General features: G+C 37.1%; 1 protein-coding gene across 4 annotated transcripts in view; it reads left to right on the top strand.

Annotated features, from left to right (window-relative positions):
- Positions 1 to 16,853, top strand: part of LOC109023127 (putative inactive beta-glucuronidase-like protein SMA3) — a 63,677-nt gene that overhangs the window by 33,451 nt on the left and 13,373 nt on the right. The window contains exons 7-8 of one of the 4 annotated variants that reach the window (XM_063707688.1): positions 4,918 to 5,022; positions 6,896 to 6,980. The exons of 1 other annotated variant lie outside the window; for it this stretch is intronic. The gene's annotated coding sequence lies outside the window, so the exon portion shown is untranslated. Of the gene's footprint in view, positions 1 to 1,502; positions 13,968 to 16,853 lie in introns of those variants that run through there. 2 more of the 4 variants (XM_055391594.2, XM_063707686.1) reach the window with 2 other exon arrangements.

The following is a 16,853-nucleotide window of genomic DNA, read 5'->3' as shown; positions in this document are numbered from 1 at the left end:
CTCCCCCACCCTGCCCTGCACCCACTGCAGTGCTCCCCTCGCTTCAGCTTTGGGCTCACCTCCCGCTACCCTGTCCACGTTCTCTTCTCGCCAGCAGCCAGGCCTCTGCCCCACTCGCTTGGTCCTCAAAGGTGGACTCCTTACTGGCCTTGTTTCCAGACAGCCTCCTGTCACCCGTGCCCAAGTGGTCTTTCTAACAAATCCAAATTTTTGTTTGTTTTTGAGACCGCCTCTCTCTCTGTCACCCAAGCTGGAGTGCGGTGGTGCGATCACTGCTCACTGCAGCCTTAACCTCCTGGGCCCAAGTGATCTTCCCACCTCAGCCTCCTGAGTAGCTGGGACCATAGGCACAGGCCAACATGCCTGGCTAATTTTTTTACTTTTGTAGAGATGGGGCCTTGTTGTGTTTCCCGGGCTGGTCTTGAATTCCTGGGATCAAGTGATCCTCCTGCCTCAGGCTCACAATGCGCTGGGATTACAGGTGTGAGCCACTGTGCCCGGCCACAAATCAAAATTTTTGAGTCCTATCATTGGCTCCCCCAGGCCCATAGGACAAAGTCCTAACCCCTAGTCAGGACACTCAGTGTCCTCTGCTCTCTCCTGGGTTTTCATCCTCTTCTCTTCTCACTCCTGGCCACTGATCTGTTTCCACTGCCCTCATTTGCTCTCCTGCTCTTGCTTGAGCTATTCTTTCTGCCTGGAATGCCCATGTTGGCACCATAATCACCAACTAAAAGATCCTTTTCTTTTTATTTTTTTAGAGATAGGGTCTTGCTATGTTGCCCAGGCTGGTCTCAAACTCCTGGACTCAATTGATCTTTTTGCCTTGGCCTCCCAAAGTGCTGGGATGAACAGGTGTGATCCACTGTGCTAGCCATTTTTTTATTTTTTATTTTTTTCCTGACAGGGTCTTGTTCTGTTGCCCAGGCTGGAGTGTGGTGGTGTCATCATAGCTCACTGCAGCCTCGAACTCCTGGGCTGAAGCGATTCCCCTGCCTCAGCCTCCTGAGTAGCTGGGACTACAGGCGTGCACCATCATGTGCAGCCTAGTTTTAAAATATTTTGTAGAGATGCAGTCTCGCTATGAGGCTGGTCTTCACCTCCTGTCTTGGACTCCCAAAGTACTGGGAATACAGGCATGAGTCACGACACGTGGCTGAAAAGATTCCTATTTGGCGTCTGAGTCTCCTCATAGCTGTCCCCTCTGTGGGGAGGTTTACCCCGCCTGCGCCAGGTGGAGGGAACCTTCCCCATGCTCTGCCCTGTTGCAGCCGGAACCTGGCTCTCCCAACATTCTCGCCAGGCACCGTTGTTATTTCTTTGGCTCTCTCTTTGATCAGACTGTGGGCTCAGGAGACAGGAGTCCTATTTATTGTTGTTTCCCAGGTACTCTGCAATAGCTGACACAGCACATGCTAAATAATACCTATTGAGGGCATGGGTGAGATCTTAGAGCCATGTTTAATCACTCACTTTGCCTTTTTTTTTTTTTTTTTTTTGAGATGGAGTCTCACTCTGTCACCCAGGCTGAAGCGCAATGGTGTGATCTCAGCTCACTGCAACCTCCACATCCTGGGCTCAAGCGATTGTCCTGCCTCAGTCTCCCAAGTAGCTGGGATTACAGGCACCCGCCACCATGCCCAGCTAATTTTTGTATTTTTGTAGAGGTGGGGTTTTGCCATGTTGGCCAGGTTGGTCTTGAGCTCCTGACGTCAAGTGATTTGCCTGCTTCAGCGTCCCAAAATCCTGGGATTACAGGCCTGAGCCACCATGCCTGGCCTGTCCTCATTTGTTTATCCATCTCATTTTTTGTCCTTCTCACCAAAGATATGCTGCTTTGTCTTGTGGGGTTTTTTTCATGTGGATTCCTGAACCCCATCCAGCCCCTTGTCCCCTCCCCAGCCAGCTCACACTCTTTTGTCACAGCTCCTGGGACTCCCGTTGACGCACAGGGAACAGCCACCCACAGTGGACTGCACTGTTCTGTTTGCACCCTTAAATTTATCGTGCTTACAGAATGACACTTCTGCAAACTAGTCAAGTAGGGGGAAATGGTTTGTGGATATGCACCCTTGTTCATTCTCTTTGAAAAGGTAACCAGCTCTGAATTCTTTCTCCTTTGAGGAGGAGTTTCACTTGTCACCCAGGCTGGAGTGTAGTGGTGCAATCTTGACTCACTGCTACCTCCGCCTCCCAGGTTCAAGCAATTCTCCTGCATCAGCCTCCCAAGTAGCTTGGATTACAGGCATGCACCACCATGCTCACCTAATTTTTTTTTTTTTTTTTTAGTAGAGATGAGGTTTCACCATGTTGTTCAGGCTGGTCTTGAACTTTTGACCTCAAGCGATCCACCTGCCTTGGCCTCCCAAAGTGCTGGAATTACAGGCATGAGCCACCATGCCCAGCCCCAGTTCTGAATTCTTAAGAAACTCGAGAGGGTCTAGGTGAGCATTGATAGAACCTCTGCAGTGCTGGGTGTGGTGGCTCACACCTGGAATGCTAGCCCTTTGGGAGACCGAGGTCAGAGGATCTCTTGAGCCCAGGAGTTTGAGACCAGTCTGCACAACAGTTTGAAATGTCAATTATCCCAATAAATGAAAGTTAAGTGGTTTATAATATCATTATATTCCTCCTACAAACGTGTTTTAAGCAATAAGGAAAACAATGTACTATATGAGATTTTTTTCAAAAACAGAATGCACATTTGCACATTTTGAATTTACACAAACTTATACTGAGGAAAGTGTGACAAAATATTTTAATTATTTTAATTTGTCATTCAAATTTTCATTTTAAGATATATGGATTTAGGATTTATTTTATTTTATTTTTTAGCATTCATCAGTACATTTTATGTATTTTTTTAACCTTTAAGTTCAGGGTTACATGTGCAGGTTTGTTATATAGGTAAACTTGTGTAATGGGGGTTTGTTGTACAGATCATTTCATCACCCAGATATTAAACCTAGTACCCATTAGTTATTTTTCCTGACTCTCTCCCTCCTCCCACCCTCCACTTTCCAACAGACCCCAGCGTGTGTTGTTCCCCTCTATGTATCCTTGTGTTTTCATTATTTAGCTCCCACTTGTAAGTGAGAACATGCAGTATTTGGTTTTCTCTTCCTACATTAGTTTGCTAAGGATAATGGCCTCCAGCTCCATCCATGTCCCTGCAAAGGATGTGATCTCATTTTTTTATGACTGGGTAATATTTCATGGTTTATGTGTATCCCATTTTCTTTATCTACTGATCACTGATGGGCATTATGTTGATTCTGTGTCTTTGCTATTGTGAATAGGACTGCAATGAACATACAAGTGCATGTGTCTATAACGGAACAATTTATATTCCTTTGGGTACATACCTAGTAATGGGATTGCTGGGTCGAATGGTATTTCTGCCTTTAGGTCTCTGAGGAATTGCCACAGTGTCTTCCACAATGGTTGACCTAAGTTACACTCCCACCAAAAGTGTATAAGCATTCCTTTTTCTCCACAACATCGACAGGATCTATTATTTTTTGACTTTTTAATAATAGCCATTCTGACTGCTGTGAGATTTGCATTTCTCTAATGATTAGTGATCTTGAGCTTTCTTTTTCATATGACTGTTGGCTTCATGCATGTCTTCTTTTGAAAATTATCTGTTCATGTCCTTTGTCTACTTTTTAATGGAGTTGTTTGTCTTTTCTTGTAAATTTCTTTAAGTTCCTTATAGATGCTGGATATTAGACCTTTGTTAGATGCATAGTTTGCAAAAATTTTCCCCCATTCTGTAAGTTGGCTCTGTTGATTGTTTCTTTTGCTATTCATAACCTCTTTAATCAGATCCCATTTGTCAATTTTTGATTTTGTTGCAATTGCTTTCTGCCTTTCATAGAGAAATGTATTATATTTGTCAAATGGGCTATTAGAAATATAGTATTGGACTTCAGGACAATGATTACTGGAGACAAAGTTTTGAGGTTTCTCTGCCAAGAGATATGAAGGGAAGTCACAGGAAAATAAAACAAAGCAATGTACTACATAAAGAAAAAGTAGAAAATGAATGCAATCATTAATTATGTTTTTGTTCTAGCCATGCATTCAACAAATGTTTGCTAAAAGCCTTATTAGGTCTAAGAGAAATAGCCACGAACATGAATAAAACCATACAGTTGATTTAAAATAGTTTTAATTTACCAGCAAAAATTGTATATATTTATGATGTGTGACATGACGTCTTGACATATGTGTATATTATGGCATGGTGAAATTAAGGTATTTAATGTTTATGCAACACCTCACATGCTTATTTATACTTTGAGAAGTAGCAGCAACCTGTCTGAAAATAAATATCTAAATTATAAACAGGAAAATCAACCAGATTATTGTTTATATTTATGTAATATTAATACCTTTCCTAAAATGCCCCTATAAAGACATGGGTCCCAGGCACTAAACCAACTATAGACCCATAGAAGACAATCAGTTCTGTTGCCATCTTTGGTACCTTGAAACTGTTTTTTTGATACATGCAGAAACTTCTAAATTGGGTTTTATAGATACTGAATAGCAGTTCTTCATCCATGGGCAACCCACTTATGCATTCTTTCGACTGTATCTGTGGATCTGACTGTTCATAAAAAGCTTTTGGCTTTGTCAGAGCATCAAGTGTTGATTTAATATGAAATTTCACCCACAAAATCTACATAGGAACCAAGGGTTTCAACTTCGTCACACATGTCAGCCAAGTGAGCCTAGAAGGAGCTGTTCACAGAGATTTAGATAGATAATTCCAGTTTTTGAAAGGCCAATGACCAGAACAATAGTACAATCCATTGGCTCCTGACTAGGGATATGTTTCAATAATTTTAACACTTTAAGATGCGTATACATGCTGTGAAAATGATTTTCAATTCTTTGTTCCCCTACAAGGCTGATTCGTCATTTGCAAAGATCTGGGAAGCAATATTAGCAAAGCAATCCATGAGCTTGGCAACATTTCTGAGGATGACTACAAAGTTCCTAGGATATCAAGAGGTAGCAATAATGATCCCTGCCAGTGCTGTACTGGGAGACTAGCCAATATCAAGGGAAGTAATGACAAGTTGTGGATCCACGCTTTGTCCTATCCTGCGTGTTCCACATCTATTCATATTGAAGTTTTCATTTTCTGGCCACCCCATTCATTCCATTCCATTGTAGCCTTTCTGGCCACTGTGGTATCTCTACTTAAATACCACTTGTAAGTGCAACCATTCCTGACAATTCTCTATTAGTAAGCAATGTATCTTTCTTATTACATCCTAATTCTGTCTCTTGCTTTATTTTTATCTTTGGTGTTCATTATCCTATGATATGTAATGCATTTATACTTTTAAAAATGTATTGTCTGTCTTCAACTGGAATATAACCTCCTTGAGGATATCTTTTTAATTTTTCATTATTATGATCCTGGTTTCTAGACCAGCACTTGCATTAAGTAAGTGCTTATACTTGTTGAATACATGAGTAAGTGAACACAAAAGTTGGGAGGCATCTTGTTATCTTAAGACCCCACATAGCTCATAACTGAAATGATTTTGACACATTTTATTAATCTTATAAAAAGGCCTGTAATCCCAGCTCTTTGGGAGGCCGAGAGGATCGCTTGTTCCCAGGAGTTCAAGACTAGCCTGGGCAACATAGGAAGACGCCAGCTCTATCAAAAATTTAAATAATTAGCTGGGTATGGTGGCATGTGCCTTTAGTCCCAGCTACTCAGGAGGCTGAGGTGGGAGGATCACTTAAGTCTAGGAGGTTGTGGCTTCAGTGAGCCATGATTGCACCACTTCAGACCAGCCTCGGTGATAGAATGAGATAATATCTAAAAATTTTTTTAAAAAATTTTAAAGCAACCATATTAAGAGGCATGATCATACTAGATGTGATAAATGCTGCTCCTAAAAATATATTAGAAAGTTTCTTTCTAAGTATTAGTTTTGGTATTTAGGGGGCTCAAGGATAATAGTTTCTGTCTAGTCTTGAGCATATTTGTCCCTGATAACTGGGACTATACTGTCTAGGAAGCCATGTATATGATTTTCTATGTAATAACACACCCTTTTTTGCAATAAAATCAATAAAGACAGAGCATCACACAATTTTTTCACAATTACTGCGGTTAATACGGCACAATGTAATGAGCAACTTTAGCATTTGAGTTAGGTTGAGGCCATCTGTTTAAAGCTCATCTTAGTGGATTATGATATCATACCAGATAATTTAAATATCCAGGTGGCTCGGAAAACACTAAATCAAACTTCTGGCCGTAAAAGAGAAAAACAAATTGCTCTTGATATCCAGCATTAGCAGTGACTCGTAAGATCACATAAGCCAAATCAATGGCTGCATACCAATCAGAAATTAAAAATCATCTTTCAATGTAGAAATGTGGTCACAGTTTTCATCTAATTGCTGCAACCTTTTTTAAAATTTATAAATAATTCTATTTGTATTCTACAAATATTTGCCAGAACCCATCTGACTTTTGTACCAGCCAAACTGAGACCATAATTGGGATGATTATTGGCATTGTATATAACCTACCCCTGTGATTTCCATATTAGAATTAAAACATTATATGTCTTCCTTAAAATATCGCATTATAATTTCATGATTATGATTTATAGTGAAGTTCCTGAACTGCTTCTTTTTGTCCTTTTAAGAATCCTTTCCCTAGAATTATAAAAAACAAATTATCAGTAGGAGTTGAAGGAATGGGGAAAGCTTCATTGCCTTAGTTCTTTATGTCTAACCTGGACACTTGATAAAATTCTGTAGCTTCAACTTCTTTCTCCTCAAGATTCTTTATTATTTATATAATCACTACTTTCAAAAGCTCCTCAATTTTTGGTATATTAATGTTTCTTAGGGTCATTTGGACTTGGACATAGAGTTACAGCTTCTGTGAAAATATTTTTATGTGATTGTTCTCGAGGAATAGACATGAGGATAAATCAAAAGAAGGTACATTTCATTTTTGTTGTTGTTGCTACTGTTCTTGTTCTGTAGGGAGTGTGTGTGTGTGGTTTGGGGGCCTGGGGATTGTAATTATTCTTGTTTATGTTGTACAGGCAGAGATTAACCTTTGTATTAAGTTGCCTAGGGCTGCTGTAACCAAGTACTACAAACTAGGTGGCTTAAAAAACATTTTATTGTCTAGCAGTTCAGGATACTAGAAGTCCGAAATCAAAGTATCTGCAGGGCCATGCTCACACTGAAACATGAGGGAATCTTTTCCTGGCTCTACCTGGCTTCTGGTAGTTGGCTGGCACTATTTGACATTCCACAATTTGTAGAATCATCACTCCAATCCTCAGTCTTCACAGAGCCTGTGTCTCTGCCTTCTTTAAAGACACCAGGCTTCTAGGATTAGGACACTAGCCTACTTCAACATGACCTCATTCTAATTTAACTCATTGCATCTGCAAAGATCTTATTTCCAAGTATGTTCACATTTTGAGGTACTTAGGGTTACAACTAGAACATATCTTGTTCTTAGGGACACAGTTGAACACATAGCAACCTCTTTTATTTTCTTCCCTTTGGCGTCTTGCTTTAGGAGGAGTAATCACCAATGTGGCTGTTGTGGTCCCTGCAGGCTACTCCGCCATAGCTGCTGTTGTAAGCAGAAGTGATCACATGTGCCAATCAAGACCTGATGCCTGGAGTTCCTAAACTAATGACTCCTGAGCAGACACTTGTCTCCATCTAGACTATGTGACTGTCACGCTAAGTGAGCAAATTCTTCATTACCCAATTCCTGTGAACTTTCTCAGCTTTAGCTTTGCCTTCTTTAAAAGGTGCCAGGAAGGTGTATTTAAGAAAACAAATCTATTTCAACTTCAGTGAGATGTGAACCATCTCGGGCATTTAATAAGCGAATCAAGGTGATGGATATAGCATAGGGATTTCTTTCATTAACTTTCTAAAATATTAAAGGGTTTCCATAGACACAGCACCATTACATTTACAAATTGGGACATTGTGTTCTTGCTGTTTCACTACTCATTATAACCAGCCTTGGGCACTTAATCTCTTAATGAGCTGTATTGCCATGGTGGGAGCATCCTTACTGAGGTCTTCCAAAGCCCCTAATTCAACCCCATTCAGTTTATCTGTGTATCTTGTTTAATTTTATAACCAGCAGATTAGCATGCCACCTGCCATGCCTACAGGAAACTGGCAGTATATTTTAACTAATTATTGGTGTACCAGGTGAGTAATAGAAATTATTGTAGGATTCTGGATGTTTACATAAACTTTTACACATTTCCTGCCTAAGACAGATATTTCCTGAAGAAAGAAGGGTGAGGGTCTGGTCTGTGAGAAGGCTGGTTGTCTCGTTCCTGCCTGTTCAAGTCTCTGAGAATAGTAATATCCACATTTACCCATGATTTCTAGGTTACTGTTTGAGTCATTTGTTTCTGTTTTACAAAACAATCCAGTATAATAACTTACTATTAATTATGATTCTTTGAGTTTCCCAGTGTCAGTTTTGAAGTTCTGCTGGTCTCACTTGGAGTCTTTTACATAATTCCACTAGACTGAAAGACTGTTTGGGAGATGGTTTTTCACTCTCTGTCTCTCTCCATATAGTCTTTAATTGTTCAATAGTCTAGCCTGCCTTCCAAATGGCATGTCTTCTGGGTTCCATGACAGTGCACTCTTCTGTCACATTATATCTATCAAATCCAGACATAATTTCTTCCAAAATAAAGCATAATATAAGTAAACTCATCTGTTACCTGAGGAAGGGCATGAGTGAACCAGGATAGAACGAATTGTTGCCTGCCATATTTAGAGACTACTTACCTCTATATCAAATACCTGCTATCCAATATTGTTACTGATTGCAGTTCTTCCTTTCAATAAATTATGATGTTCTACTCTATCAATAAAGGTCCTATCAGCAGAGCGAAACCGTAAAATAGTTTGCACTATTTTATATTTAAAATAATTAACTCTAACAGAGGATTGGAGTAATAAGGGATTGTCTAGGTAAAAAAAAAAAAAAAAAAAACCTTAAAAACTAGAACTAGCAGATAAGAAACATCTTATATCCTTAGAATTGAGTTAAGGTGCCCAATAAAAAGGCATCTGCCTCCCCGACCTAGTGAAGCAGAATATGATGACAGCTTCAAAGGAAAGAAGTATTCTATTTTTAATCACTTACACTGGGGCAGACATTATGGACAGTGATGCTATATAGTTATAATACATTTTCCTTATTCAAGTCACTGAGATTTTTTTGCTATTAAAAATTAGAAACATCAAAGTATCAAATATGATTATTCAGGTCAGAACAAATATATTGTAAGAATGTCACCAAGAATAATACATTTTCATTCACTCTACTTTATTGAAACATGTACAAATTATCTCTCCAGGGTTGAATTGTCTAGAGATATTTGCAGCATCTTGTATCAGAAAAAAGAGTGACAAGTTTCATTCCATTTTTCATAGAAGGAAGGATTATCACAGAGCCAATGCCCCAAGGCCCTTTGGTTCAGAGACAGCATTTTCCAATCATGTTCTCAACAAGTCTCGAACATGTTAATTAATGTTTGTCTTGAAGAGTTCTTGAATAAAAACTAGTGGATAGCTTTCTCACATAAATTTAAAAGATTTTAAGATAGCATCTTCAACAAATCCAAAACTATAAAATGTCTTTTGAGTCATACCTTTTGCTTCAAAATACTCCTAATAAAGCACATAAATTGACAGACTCCATTGTTAGTAGAAAGTTTTATGGCTTCAGATCACAATTAATATTTTAACATTCATATTTTCACCCAAAGGACATTTAGTCATCATGTTTGACACTAACAATTTTATCTTTCTTCTGCTGGTAGTTGTATGACTCATTAAAACAAAGTATATAAAATAATCACATCTATACTGATGACTTAAATGGGCACCAAAATAAGTGAGTTAAAAAAATTCTATCTTATGAGAAAAACATAAAATAGTTCTTATGTAATATGTAAGAAATAATTTCTTATTGAATTCATAGTGAAAAGTACTGCTGGACTACATCATCACAAATAGCATTATCCATTACTAAAATATAGATGCAATAATAATTAGTAACTATGATCGTAACAAACTACTTGAAGAACATGTGGCTTGAAAATGTCAAAAAAGATACAAATGCAACTGAGCAGTATAGGAAAAGAGTATTCTTAAAACTCAGCAGATTGTGGTGGGTATATGGCAATGTTTTGAAGATAAAGGATGTAGTTGTCATTCTGGTTATCTGAGAAAACAGAGATTATCATATCCAAAGAATAAATACAAATGAAAAGGTTTAATATTGCATTTGGAATTGTTTTTATTTTTCAAAACTGATGATAGAATAAAATATTTTTACAAAATATACATCTGCAAATGTTTTTACCTGGGACAATGAGCCTTGACAGAATAACATCTAGAACAGCTAACCCACAATAACTTACGTAAAATTGTCGAAATGTTATATTGAGTAAAATTAATAGAAGAGTCAAGTATTATATTTTAATTTTCAATATCCTGATGGAAATAATTATGTGCAAAATATCAACGAAATAGGGAAAGTAAATAAGAATGTTTTAAATATATATATACACCCAAAATGGAAAACCGACTTAACAGATTTTTCTTTAAAAATACATTTTCTATGAAGATTCATCAATTCTACAGAAAGTGATAGACCTCTAATAGAAATATTTGGTTTTAAACACCACATGTTCTCACTCATAGGTGGGAATTGAACACTGAGAACACTTGGACACAGGGCAGGGAACATCACACTCAGGGCCTGTTGGGGGATGGGGGGCAAGGGGAGGAATAGCATTAGGAGAAATACCTAATGTAAATGATGAGTTAATGGGTGCAGCAAACCAACATGGCACATGTATACCTATGTATCAAACCTGCACGTTGTGCACATGTACCCTAGAACTTAAAGTATAATAAAAAAAGAAATACTTGGTTTCATAAGGAAAACATCAAAATAATCAAAAGAAATTATTAAAATTAAACTATTCTTGCGTGGCAGTGCTAGTCCAATGGAGTTGAAGTGGCAAAGTCTACATTTCCTGGGTACAGCTAGAAAGACACTGTTCAGGGAACAATTAGATTGTAACCAGCTAAAGAGAAACCAGGATGTTAAATTTGGCTATTCTAGCAAAGAAGCATTCAGGAAAATAAAGAAGCAATTATCCATGAGCTGAGTTCCAGGCTTTTTTTTGCACAGTTTTTGTATTCGCATAATGAATGAACAGCATGGTCACGAGCATTTTTAAGTGCCTTAGGATGGGACTGGCATCCAGCCAGTAAATCCTGCAAATTCAATTCTGAGGAGAATAAAAAAGAAATACAGGAACATAGAGTGAGAGTTGTATTTTGTATTTCCTTTGTCCCTTTTGCACAGTTTCAGAATGCATTGACAAATCAGTTTCTGTAGCAATGGGATTCAGATTCTGGATTTTTTTTTGAAGAGAACATAAGCTTCTGAGGCTAGAGGTAGAGAACGACCTCCAGTGGCTGGTGTCAAAAGAAGAGAACAGCCAATAAATTATATTTGTCCTAGATCTGACAACCCATGTAGAATTACATTGGTACAGAACTAACCAGTACCCTGTTCATGTCGAAGATGTTTCAGAACATAAATATAGTTCTTATGTAATATGTAAGAACACCCCCCCAATACGTGACCCTAATTATGACTATTATAATCTAGCAGATCTCACTAAGTATATTCCAATGGCTATACGCAGTCTTAGAATTGAACACACAGAGCACACCATTGTGTTGCCGATGGCATAAAAAATTGAAGAAACTCCAAGATGACCGGAACTCAGAAGTCTGCAGTCATAGTAAGTGAAATGACAAAAAAAAGTAGGGAACAGTTAGATTTCTTGGGTAAAGGCTGAACAATCTACTGATGCAAGAAACGGAGGAGTTTCCTCTTAGGACTTGAGAAGACTCATTGATAGAAAAAGGACTCCTCTGTAAAAATGAGCAGATAGTGTTTGATATAAGGCAATGATTTGACTGTATGATGGGTGCCTTGATCAGGTTTGGAGGTAATAATTTGCATGGCAACCTAATATATACCGTCAGGTAAAACCTCCTGAAAATTACATGAATAACACCAGATAGCACATGTGTCCTATTTTGATACATACCCTGGTCCTGCTGAGATTGTGCCTTTGCTATGAAGCAAGGCCTCTTTGAAGCACATTATTGTACTTAGACAAGGCCCTGCATTCTAGAGAAAGAGCCAAGCTGGGAAAAAAGATTTTGTACACGCTCAAAGAATGAATGTCCATTTGAGAGTATAAACTAGTTGCCATGTCTGCCAATTGCCAGCCACCACCATATCCTTAGAAACCATGCTATTACCATGTTTCAGTGTACACCAAAAGAAATCTAGAGTAGGAACTGGCTTCCTCCCTCACTTGTGCATTTGTCCGTTGCACATTCTATTAAGTAGGTTTAATAGTGCTTTAGTAACTTACAGAGAAATTGTGGCAAAACTCTCCTGTTATTTTTGTTAATCAAAATTTGTAACTTCCCCTCTAAGAGAGTCACGCATGAGTCCATGGGCCATGAATAGTAACAGATTTTGAGTTATAAGCATAATGCTGAACTAAAAATGATTCATCAGCTGTAGAACTCACCCATTTTGTGTAGAGAAAGTTTGCTTTGTTCAAAGTATTGCTTTAGGGAAAGTTCTTAATAAGAACACGCCTTGCTTTTCCACAACAAACATTTCTTGATGGATCTGTTACACAAATTATTCAGATATACAAGTTTTGTTTTGCTTTGTTTTTAAAAAATATAGTTCAAAATTATTGCTAGGGCTAAACCCTTGTTCCACATTTTTTATCTCATGCATTTTTAAAAGCTGTTTTAAATTTCTGCCTCCAATCTCATTTTATTTTATTTTTTCAACTGGGTAATTGTCTTTGCAGTTTATGTTTTCTTTCAGATATTCTCACAGGGAAACTTCATCATTTCTCTATTAGGGTATTTTCAGTCACATTATGTATTTCTTTTTCTCTCATAATTTGCAGTACTATCACTGGATTAATTTTTTAAATCACCTTTAGACAAGTGTAATTTCCATGCAAGTTTGACAAAGTTCAATTTGTTTTTTTCTTTTATTTTTCACATTTATAATAATTGTGTAAGAAATCTTTGCCTGCTCAAAACTCACAAAAATAATTTTTAGACATTTTGCAGCTTAACACTTAATTCATAGATATTTTTCTGAATTAATTTAAGTAATGTCGTATATGTCATGACTTTAAACTTTTCTTTTCTTCCATGTCCACTTGTCCCAGCAACATTTGTTGAAAAGATTTTATTTTCCCCCATTGAATTGACTTGACACCTTTTTTGAAAGTCAGCTCAACAAATATCCATGGCCCGATTTCTGGAATCTCTATGCTGTTTCATTTATTTTTATGTCTGCCCTCACAGCAATACCACCCAGTACTTGTAACTTTATACTAAGGCTTGAAATCACATGGCAAAAGACCTTCAAATCTGTTCTTCCTGTGCAAGCATTTTGGCGCTCCTAGGTTCTTTGAATGTCTACATACATTTTAGAATCAGCTTGACAATCTACAAAAAAAGCCTCCCAGGACTCTGATCCAAACTTCATTTAATTTATAGATTTGTGACATCTTACAATGAGTCTTACAGTCAATGAATATGATACATCACTCCATCTCATGTTTTCTTTCACTTTTCTCAGATATGTATCACAGTTTTCAGTTTAGAGCTTTTACAAATGTTACATTAAATGTGTCTCCAAGTATTTTCTGTATTGGATGCTAATGTAAATTGTAATTTACTCTGTATTTTAATTGTAATTGTAGGACATGGAAAGACAGATTTTTGTATGATGGCCAGGTTTCCTATGAACCCACTACATTCTTTTTTTTTTTTTTCTTTTTTCTTTTTTGGAGTCTCATTCTGTCACCCAGGCTGGAGTGCAGTGGTGAGATCTCGGCTTACTGCAAGATCCGCCTCTCAGGTTCACGCCATTCTCCTGTCTCAGCCTCCCGAGTAGCTGGGACTACAGGCACCCACCACGACACCTGGCTAATTTTTTTTTTCTTGTATTTTTAGTAGAGACGGGGTTTCACCGTTTTAGCCAGGATGGTCTCGATCTCCTGACCTCATGATCCACCCGCCTCAGCCTCCCAAAGTCCTAGGATTACAGGCGTGAGCCACCGCACCTGGCCTGAACCCACTATGTTCTTTAAATATTAATAACATTTTTTGTAGATTCCTTATAATTTCCTACCAAATCAATAATGTCAAATGCAAATAGTGTTTTGCTGCTTTACTCTTAATTTACATATTTTTCCCTTGCTCTAATGCACATGCTAGAATCTCTAGTATAATGGTGAAATACAACAATAGATGTTGCAATATTAAACCAATATTTCTTATTTCAATTAGCTAATATTTTGCTAAAGCTTTTCTGGTTCTACAATTTTGCATCTATGTATGTATAAATTTTTACATCTGTGTTTTCTTTTATAATTTTTCTGATTTTGGTATTATGGTAATCATAATTAAATAAGTGAAATATTGTGGAATCAGGAGGACCAGAGAGAGACCTTGGGGTGTATACAGGAGGATATCTTTATTGAGTGCACTCAGACCCAGCAGACTCAACATCCAAAGACTGGGTCCAGAACAAAGACAGCATTTGACTTTCATACATGCTTCACAAAGGGGTGGACTACCTTGAAGCAGGCTTTCAGTTACAGTGGTGCAAAAGCAAGGATACAGAGGCAGAACAATTAATTAAATTGTGACAGGTTCATAACTCCGGATTACTCATGACCATTGCCAAGCAACCCATTTGTCTGTTATCCAGGTTTTGCTCTAAAGAGTCTTGCACTGGTTTATCTCATAACTTCACTATGGTGCCCAGACAGCTGTAGTTCAGGCCTGCTCAGGCTTCTCATGACCTTCACTGTACTTCTTAGATAAAACAGAATACTTGAAGTTACCAGTTACAGAAAACAAGAATCTATAAACTAATACCATAAAGCAAAGGAAAATTTGTTTTTCATCTCCATATGTTGAAGGAGTGCTGGGAGATTCTCCAGAACACATTCCTTTGTGTCCTAGCTTCTTAGATAGTGTTTATCAAGCCTTTTCCTGGGTCTGGGCTGTGCCTGTTGCTGCCTCTGGGACTAGTCAGCCTAATACAGGAAAGCTTATTTCTTTCTCTTTTTAATTTTATTTTTCCTTATTTCTTTAATTTCCCACCTCAAAACATTTCCTACTCTATTTCATCAACTAAGATTTATATGATTCATCCATTAAATATTTATTTGAATTTCTAATTTTGGTATTATGGTAATCATAATTAAATAAGTAAACATTTCCTACTGTACTTTATCAACTAAGAGTTATATGCTTCATTCGTTAAATATTTAATAAAATTTACCAGTACATTTACATAAGGCTGTTTATTTTTTGTTCTTTCTTTCTTTGTATAAAGGATTTTAATCATCAGTTATATATCTTTACCAGAAATAGGACTACTTAGCTTTTCAGTTACTTTTTAAACTAGTTTTGATAAGTTGTGTTTTTCAAGCTATTTGCCACTTTTCTTTAAGTTTCCAGACTTGGTAGCATAAAGTTGTTAAGATAATATTCTCTTAGCCATTGTGTGTTACAAATATAGTGCAACCTACTCTTTCATTGCTTTTGTTTGAGCAATCTAGTTTTAAAATTTGTTTTTAATAATTTATTTAAAATAACATTTGTTTGTTTACTTTATCATTAGTTTGTTTTTTCTTTCAGAGATGTCTTTTCTATTTATTTATCTATTTTTTACTTTTACTCAATAATCAAGCTCCTCTTTCCCTAGCTTCTTTTGGTGGGAGCTGAAATCATTAATTTTTTAATTCTTTTTTCTTTTTTAATATAAGCATTTGCAGTTGTAATTTTTCATCAAGTCACTCCTTTACTTTTACTTCACAAAACAAGAATCAGAACCATACCTAGGTACAACACAACTGTTAGGATCATCATTCAGAGAAATTAAAATAATTGTGATTACTATGTTAAGGGCTCTTAACAGAAAAAAAAATAGGGATGTGTAATATAAACAGAGAAATGAAAAAAGAAAAAAAACTAAGAAAAAAACAAAAGAAAATGCTAAGGGAGAAAAAAGAATAGGCCCATCGATGGGTTTATTAATCAACTTCCATGACTGAAGAAAGAATGAGTGAGCTGTAGGTAAGCCCATAGAAAATTTCCAAACTGAAATGAGAAGAGAAAAAAAAAATGAAAAGAACAAAACAAAAGAGAACATTAAAAGAGCTGTAAGACAGTTTCAAGAAATATATCACACTTTGAATTGGCTTAATAGAAGAAGAAAAATAAAAATTTAGCAAAAAAATTAACATTTGCAGTAATCATGGCTAAGATTCACAATATGAGAGACCCCTACTTCATCACAAGCTTTCAACATGGACAGAATAGTTCTAGATAAGCAGAGGAGCAAGTTGCCTAAGTGGACGTGGATATATGATGACGTCTTAACAAGGCAACTAGTTCCCTCAAAGGGCAAGTCCAGCTTCTCCTCATATTTGGTGGATAATTAACAAATTCCAGTATTTAAAAAAATAATCATTATCATGGTGACTAGCTTCACTTGATTATCTAGTGTTATCGAATCTCTATCATCTATCATCGCCAACAGGCATGGCTCAGTTTAGCCAACTAAGCACTCTACTTCCAAGATTTTGACTTGTGATTAATCCAATTATCTCCTCTGCTATAAGGAGAAAAGATTATATTGGATA

The sequence above is a fragment of the Gorilla gorilla genome, chromosome 5 (assembly GCF_029281585.2).
Source record: "Gorilla gorilla gorilla isolate KB3781 chromosome 5, NHGRI_mGorGor1-v2.1_pri, whole genome shotgun sequence".
NCBI classification, from domain to species: Eukaryota; Metazoa; Chordata; class Mammalia; order Primates; family Hominidae; genus Gorilla; species Gorilla gorilla.
This window is presented reverse-complemented; position numbering and strand designations above follow the sequence as displayed.